We start from the raw sequence: 7,190 nt of genomic DNA on the forward strand, positions 1-7,190 counted from the left end.
AGACTAATGATTATTACAGCATATTCAACAATCATATTAGTGCATGCGATAAATAAAATAGTATAAATATAAAGAAGGCAATGCACAAGCAGATACACAGAAATAGGAATCAACTTCTCTTTATTATTCTTCAATCAAGATTACAGACTCAACCCTGGCCTACACACTCAGTTGTAGAGGTCCGCGCACTCAGCTGCGGAATCTATTAGGCCTTTATGCACTCAGCTGTAGAGCCTCCTCCTACTACTATGACCCAATACACTTAGACTCTTACTCTATGCTTAAACTATTCATCTTCTCCCTTCCTCCCCTTCTCTCTACAACTTAGAGCATCCCTCTATTTATACAATCCCATGGTCCATGGACGATGGGTACGCCGACATGACTTTACATTTCATTGCAATACTTTAGGGCAATTATCCCTATGACTCATCCTATACTTCATGCTCCGTGCCCGCAATTCATAGAGCCTTTACAATTCACTAGACCAAAACTTGGGCTTTGAGCCCCAAAAAATGTTGTGAGGGGATTCCATGCCCAACATGAATTAATTAATGATTTCCAAGAAGCTGGTGAGACTAAATTCGAATTTAATTCACAATTTTAACTCAAGGACAAATTAAAATTGGAATTTCTAGATTCTATTTTTATCATTGCTTGTTGCTATTTTCAAAAAATTATATGCTGAGGGTTGTATACATATTTTTTGATGAAGGACACATGGAAGACATTGTGAATCTGAATGTGACCTAGAAGCGCTAATTTATATGCCACTGGTCCGATTCATTCCAAGATTTGGAATGGTCCGTAATACCGAGGTGCCATTTGTAAGGTGATTTTCCGGGGTTTAACTTTTAAGTACACATGATCCCCCAACTGGAATTCCTTATGAGTGCTCTTTTTATCAGCATAAACCTTTTTCCTATCTTGAACATCCCTTAAATTATGGTGAACCTTTTTCGCTATGGCCTCCATTTCAACTAACATATCCGGACCCCTTGTTAACTTATTAACCGAGTTATTCCAGTTTATGGGTACCCAACACTTCCTTCCATACAGTACCTCAAAAGGGCTCATGACCAAAGACTCATGATGCCCATTGTTATATGCGAACTCTACTAAATGGAGGTAATCCTCCCACTTGTGGGGTTGCTGCATAATGAACATCCTTAACATATCTTTGAGGACTTGGTTTACTCGTTCTGTTTGGCCATCCATTTGTGGATGGTAAGCGGTACTGAATTGAATCTGAGTACCCAACCCAGCGAAAAGGGTTTTCCAAAATGCGGATGTAAATTTTACATCCTTGTCGGAAATCACTACCCGGGGTATCCCATGTAATCAGAAGATTTCCTTCATGAATATATTTGCGATCTATAGTCTTGTAGGTGGATTTCACAGGTATAAAATGGGTTGTTTTTCTCAACTTGTCCACTACCACCATAATGGAATCATGATTTTTTCTGATGTAGGGTAGTCCTGTAATAAAATCTAGAGTGATCGTCTCCCATTTCCATTCAGGAATAGGTAATGGTTGCAATAGACCAATGGGATGTTGATGCTCTGCCTTTACCAACTGACACTCTAGACACTTGGATAAGTATTCCACAATATCCTTTCTTAAACCTGGCCAGAAGTAAAGTTTTCGGATATCTGTTAAAATTTTTTGGTATCTTTGATGAGGGCATAAGGCTTCTTGTGAAATTCATCTAGTAATAATTGCTTGACAGAATTTTGATTGGGAACATAAATTATGTTCCTAAATGTTAACAATTCATCAAAAGTTATATCATAATTAGACTGTTTTCCCTTTTTCTGATCCTCTGCTGCTTGTTGCAATAGAAAAGCATATTCCGGATCTTTGAGGGATGCTTCCTTGATAATTTCAGGGAGGTTAGATTGTATTTGACTGAGTTGTATTTCATAGACGCAATGCATTTTTCTGCTTAATGCATCAACCACCCGGTTTTCTTTACCTTTAAGGTGCTTCATATCGAAGTCGAATTCGCTTAGAAATGTGGTCCACCTGGCCTACCGAGCATTTAAACTTGACTGATTAAAATTTTTTGTTAAACTGCTATGATCGGTTAATAGTAGAAATTTCTTTCCTAGAAGGTAGTGCCGCCACATTTTAAGTGCATGTACAACTATTATTAACTCTAGATCATAAGCAGAGTACTGCTACTCATAGTCTTTCAATTTACATGATTCATATGCTATGAACTTTCCTTCTTGAGTTAATACTCCACCAACCCCTTCCTTACTTGCATCTGTGCAAACTACGAATGATTTTTCTAGATCTGCTACTTTTAACACTAGTGCAGTGGTGAGCAACTACTTCAGCTACTCAAAACTCTACTGGCATTCTATTGTCCAATGGAAAGCATGCCCCTTTTTCTGTAGGGAGGTCATAGGAAAAGCTATTTTTGAAAAAAAAATTAATGAATCGATGGTAATAACCTACCAGGCCCAAAAAGGATCTAATATCTGCAACATTTTTTGGGGCTATCCATTCCATTATCATTTTGATCTTCTCCGGATCAACCGCTATGCCCTCAACTGATATAACATGGCCCAAATACTAAATCTTATCTTTGTAAAAATCGCACTTGCTATACTTAGCATATAGTTGATTGTCTCACAAAATCTACAAAACTACTCTTAAGTGTTTTTCGTGCTCTTCTTGATTTTTTGAATAAATTAATATATCATCAATAAAAATCAGCACAAATTTATCTATCAAAGGCTGAAATATGTGGCTCATAAATGTGGTTGGGGCGTTTGTAAGGCTGAAAGGTAATACTACGAACTTGTAATGACCGTAGCAAGTTCGTAAGGCAGTCTTACAAATGTCCTCGTCCTTTATTTGGATCTGGTGGTAACCGGATCTTAGATCAATCTTAGAGAATACGTTGGCCCCCTGCACTTGGTCAAATAAGTCGTCAATCCAAGGTAAAGGATATCTATTTTTGACGGTGAGTTTGTTTAGCTAACGATAGTCAATGCACAATCTTAAAGTCCCATCCTTCTTTCGAACAAACAGCACATGGGCTCCCCATGGCGATACACTAGGGCGAATGTACCCTTTGTCTAAAAGTTCCTACAGCTGCATTTTGAGTTCTGTTAACTCAGGGACACTCATGCGGTAAGGGTCTTTTGAAACCAAGGTTGCTCCAGGTATGAGTTTGATAGTAAAATCGATGTCACGTCTAGGGGGCAACCCAGGAATAGTTTCTGGAAATACATCCACAAATTCTTGAATTACAAGAATGTTTTCTAATGAAGTCATCTTGTTTCTGTCATTAGAGTATCCTACCTGAACAACGTAAATCTAGAAGCCCTTTCTAATGCATTTTCCAAGCTGGTTAGCAGTGATGGGGCGTAACTTCATGCTTTTCTTGATTCCTTGAATTTCTTTCCTTTGCCCCGATTCGATAAGGTAGTTCACAAATTTCTTTTTACAATCCACTAAGGACCAATGTCCTTCTAACCAGTCCATTCCTATGAATACATCGTAGGAACCTAAGGGCAATATATTTAAATCAACATGAATGAGCTGCCCTCAAACTATGATTGGATAGTTTTCTGATTTGGCAGACACCTTCCTCTTAGCTCCTGTGGCTAGTTGCACCAGCCAAGATTTCCTAAATTTGTTACTGGGCAGTTGACATTTTTCTACCACCTTGGGACTAATATAGCTTAGGCTAGCACTTGGATCAAATAAAACAGAAATAGGTTGATTAGCAATTATACCTTCACACTCGATCATGGTGGGTTGGTATTCTGCTTGATGGTCATCCAAAGCAACATTAATTCTGGGCATACTCCTTGCTATATCTCCAACTGTGGAGGCTTCTTGCATATTGGAAAGCTATTTCGTTCAAGCCTTGTGCAGGAAGTTCTTATAATAGTGATATTCCCCATAGCCCTAGCATTGCAGAGGTGGCTTTGGTGGTTGTTCAATTACAGGCTTATTAATTCCCTTTGTCTGTTTACTTTCAGGGTATGCTGGAAACTTTGATAGATTCCTGGTAAATTTTCCAAAGGTTCTCTGCTGATTATTCTGACCATTTCCTACCTTCTACTCTCTATTTGGGGGTAGATTCCTCATTCTTCTGCTTGAAGCTCCTTTGGGTGCTTCATTTTTATGTTTCATCTGCTGGTAACAGATATGGGCTTTTCGCACCGCATCGTCCATCGATCTAGGATAGTCAAATTCTAACTTCTCCTTCATGAAATTAGGCAGACAGTTGATAAACTGTTGAATTTTTGCTTTTTCCTCCTGCATGTATGGAAAATATCATAACAAGGAGGTGAACCGCTTCACATATTCATCCATAGTAAAGGTTCCCAACCTTAACTCATGGAACTCCTTTGCCTTTTCATTGTAATAATGCTCAGTCAAGTACTTATCCTTAAAATGTTTCTGGAATTCTTGCCACGTCACCTGTTCTTCATCAATATTTCTCACTCTTTTGATTTCTTCCCACTAGAGAGTGCCCTTTCCCCGTAACTAATAAAATACTAATCGTTCTTTGAGTTTTCGGGTATATTCATAAATCTGAAAATAATCCCCCATATCAATCATCCATGCTTGGGCTACCTCCTCAGATTCTCCTTCAAACAGTGATGGTTTTATTTTCTTAAACTCACCCTGTAACTCTATCTTCTAGTTTTTTGTTTTTCTTTGGTCTGAAACATTATCTGAATGCCCTTCATCATCCTCCCTATGTCCTTCAGTTGATTCAGCATTAGCCTCACCATGATGAGCTATTGGTGTTCTTTCTCTATCCTTCGTGCTAAGGTCAGGCCCTCACTGATTTTTTTGGTCAAACAGACTCTTGAGAATCTTTTCTTAGTCCTGCGTCATGCGTTCGTTATCCAACCTCAAATTTATCATTTATGTATGTAGTTGTTGCATTGTTTCTAGTAGAATAGCATTAGCTTGCTGAGACTCATCTCCCAACTGTATCCATATATTCAGATTGGCCTCCATGTAAGGCACATCTGGCGGGTTTGATATCCTGGGGCTGCTCTGCATGTTGTGTGTGGACTTCTCTCTGATCACATTTACCAACTCAGTTGTTTATTGCATATTTTTAAGAATGATAACACTTAACTTTCTGTGTATATATAACCCAGAAGCCTTGGTCTTTGATACCATTTGTAATGCATCTTACTAAAAGAAAAAAATCTTCATTAAAAAAAAACTCATATATAACCTTATTACCCCAGTCTATATATTAACGATGATTCTTATAAATTAAAACTCTATTATTGTTAACATAGATACGTTTGGAGTTTATTGAAGATTTGGATTAATGTTAATCAGATTTATCTGGTACTCTTTACTTGCATGTCGCCTCAGCTTAACTCCACCTGTCCTCACCTCGAGAGTGGTGATGACTCTTCCGCCTGTCACTTGGGTTTCGAGTTAATGTTTGGGGTTTTTGGGGTTAATTCCAAGGTCTGGCCTGCGCAGAGTACTCCAGTCATTGAATGCATTCCTTTTTCACGTGCAAACCCTAACCTCACAACATTATTCGGCTGGGTAATGTTTTCACTCTGCCTGCGGTGATAATGGTCGTAGCTTTGTAACGAGTTGTGAGCAACACTGGTTATGAGGGTTTTGTTTACTCATCTTCTCAGCCATCAGGTGCCATACGCTGGTTCAAAGTTTAATGGACTGTCGCCTTCAGGAAAACTTCTGGCAACAAGGTAATCTTGCTGGCTAATCCTTTAGTCATCATGTTTCATTATCTATCTCTTTCACCATGAATGACACTAATAACAGAAAAATATTACAGGATTGCTCGCTATGGGTGGTCTCGATTCTTCCCTTGGCCCCGGCGTCTGAACAAGGATAGTCTTCTGCTGGTGAATTTCATGTTTTCCCTATCACTGAGTTATTGAGAGCACAAATCCTTCTGATTGAGTATTCTTTGACATTTCTGCTATTTGGTTATCAAGTTTGCGAGGCTCCATCTACCGGAATGGTTCCCTCCAGGTATAGCTAGAGTAACAATGTTTTATAAGTTATATACGCAGGTTTGACATTCCAGAATTCTAACCATTGGGTGGGTTTTGCATGTAACAACCTGACCTTTCTCCTGGAATGGATATTCCCTTGGAAGGGAACTATACCTGATAGTCTAATCGAATGTCCCCAGATATGCTTATAGGTTGGTCTAAATTTAACAATTCATCGGCATTGTATTGGGTACTAGCTTTTAACTGCTAAAATGACTAGATTTAGATCAAGGTTGTATACTCTAGATGGTAGGAGGGTTTGTTGTCTCTTGGTACGGCCAAACCCTCACCGCAACTCGAAATTCCTATCTTGTTTAAATGGATGATGCATAATTAATTTGGTTGTAATGATTACCCCTTCATAGCTTGGGATGCGCGAACCATAATGTATAATCGCTTATTTTTTTAGACTGTAATAATTTACAGTAACACTTTATGGCATACGCTGCCCAACTATGATACTCTGTTTCTTGGTTTGAACTGTATGTTTGTATGGATCTATTTGTGGTTAAATCTTACTGAGTCTCGGACTTTTCCGTGGACAAGAAGGGATTGGAACTGGTCTTTTATCGCCTTCCACAGTTTGCAAATATGTATATATGTTCATAGTTTGAAATGTCATTTAACTAGAATAATCGTGAGTTTATGATGGAAGTCTTGCATGGTTTGAATACTTTGTTAATGATTATATTCTTGAGGGTGTGTTCAGTCCATGCGTTATACTGTTATTCCTTTTCATCAATAGTGGATAACCTTATAATGAATAGGGAAGTCTAAGCTATACCCATAATCTCAAATGTATAATGAATAATCTTGAATGTATATTGAACATAGTTTTCTTGTTTTTACAAACAGAAAGGGATTTATACCTTCAGGTTGAGCTGTGCCTTTCTCTGCTAAAGAAAATTGTAAAAACTTTTGGCTATGTGTTTCGGTACTGATGTAAGCAAATAAATCCAGATTTTCTATTTCATAGGTATGTAAAATTAACAGAGTCTAAATTATTGTTGCATCTATAATATCCTTACATCTGTCGATAATATAACAGTGTCTTCATCAGATTTTTTTTAAGCTATAACTCTCTATTTTTATTTTCATCCATAAGGTAATACTAAGAAAGAGATATTAAATAGATCCTTTTCTATTATGGATAAATCAGA

At 37.9% G+C, this 7,190-nt stretch overlaps 1 long non-coding RNA gene across 1 annotated transcript; it reads left to right on the forward strand.

Annotated features, from left to right (window-relative positions):
- Nucleotides 1-5,402: 5,402 nt before the first annotated feature.
- Nucleotides 5,403-6,226, forward strand: LOC149249464 (uncharacterized). Its single transcript, XR_016265857.1, has 3 exons — nt 5,403-5,718; nt 5,808-5,877; nt 5,971-6,226. It is a non-coding gene; the product is annotated as an uncharacterized LOC149249464 (long non-coding RNA).
- Nucleotides 6,227-7,190: the final 964 nt, after the last annotated feature.

The sequence above is a fragment of the Pinus tabuliformis genome, chromosome 7 (assembly GCF_031772625.1).
Source record: "Pinus tabuliformis cultivar Carrire ecotype Pingquan chromosome 7, CPIR1, whole genome shotgun sequence".
NCBI lineage: Eukaryota > Viridiplantae > Streptophyta > Pinopsida > Pinales > Pinaceae > Pinus > Pinus tabuliformis.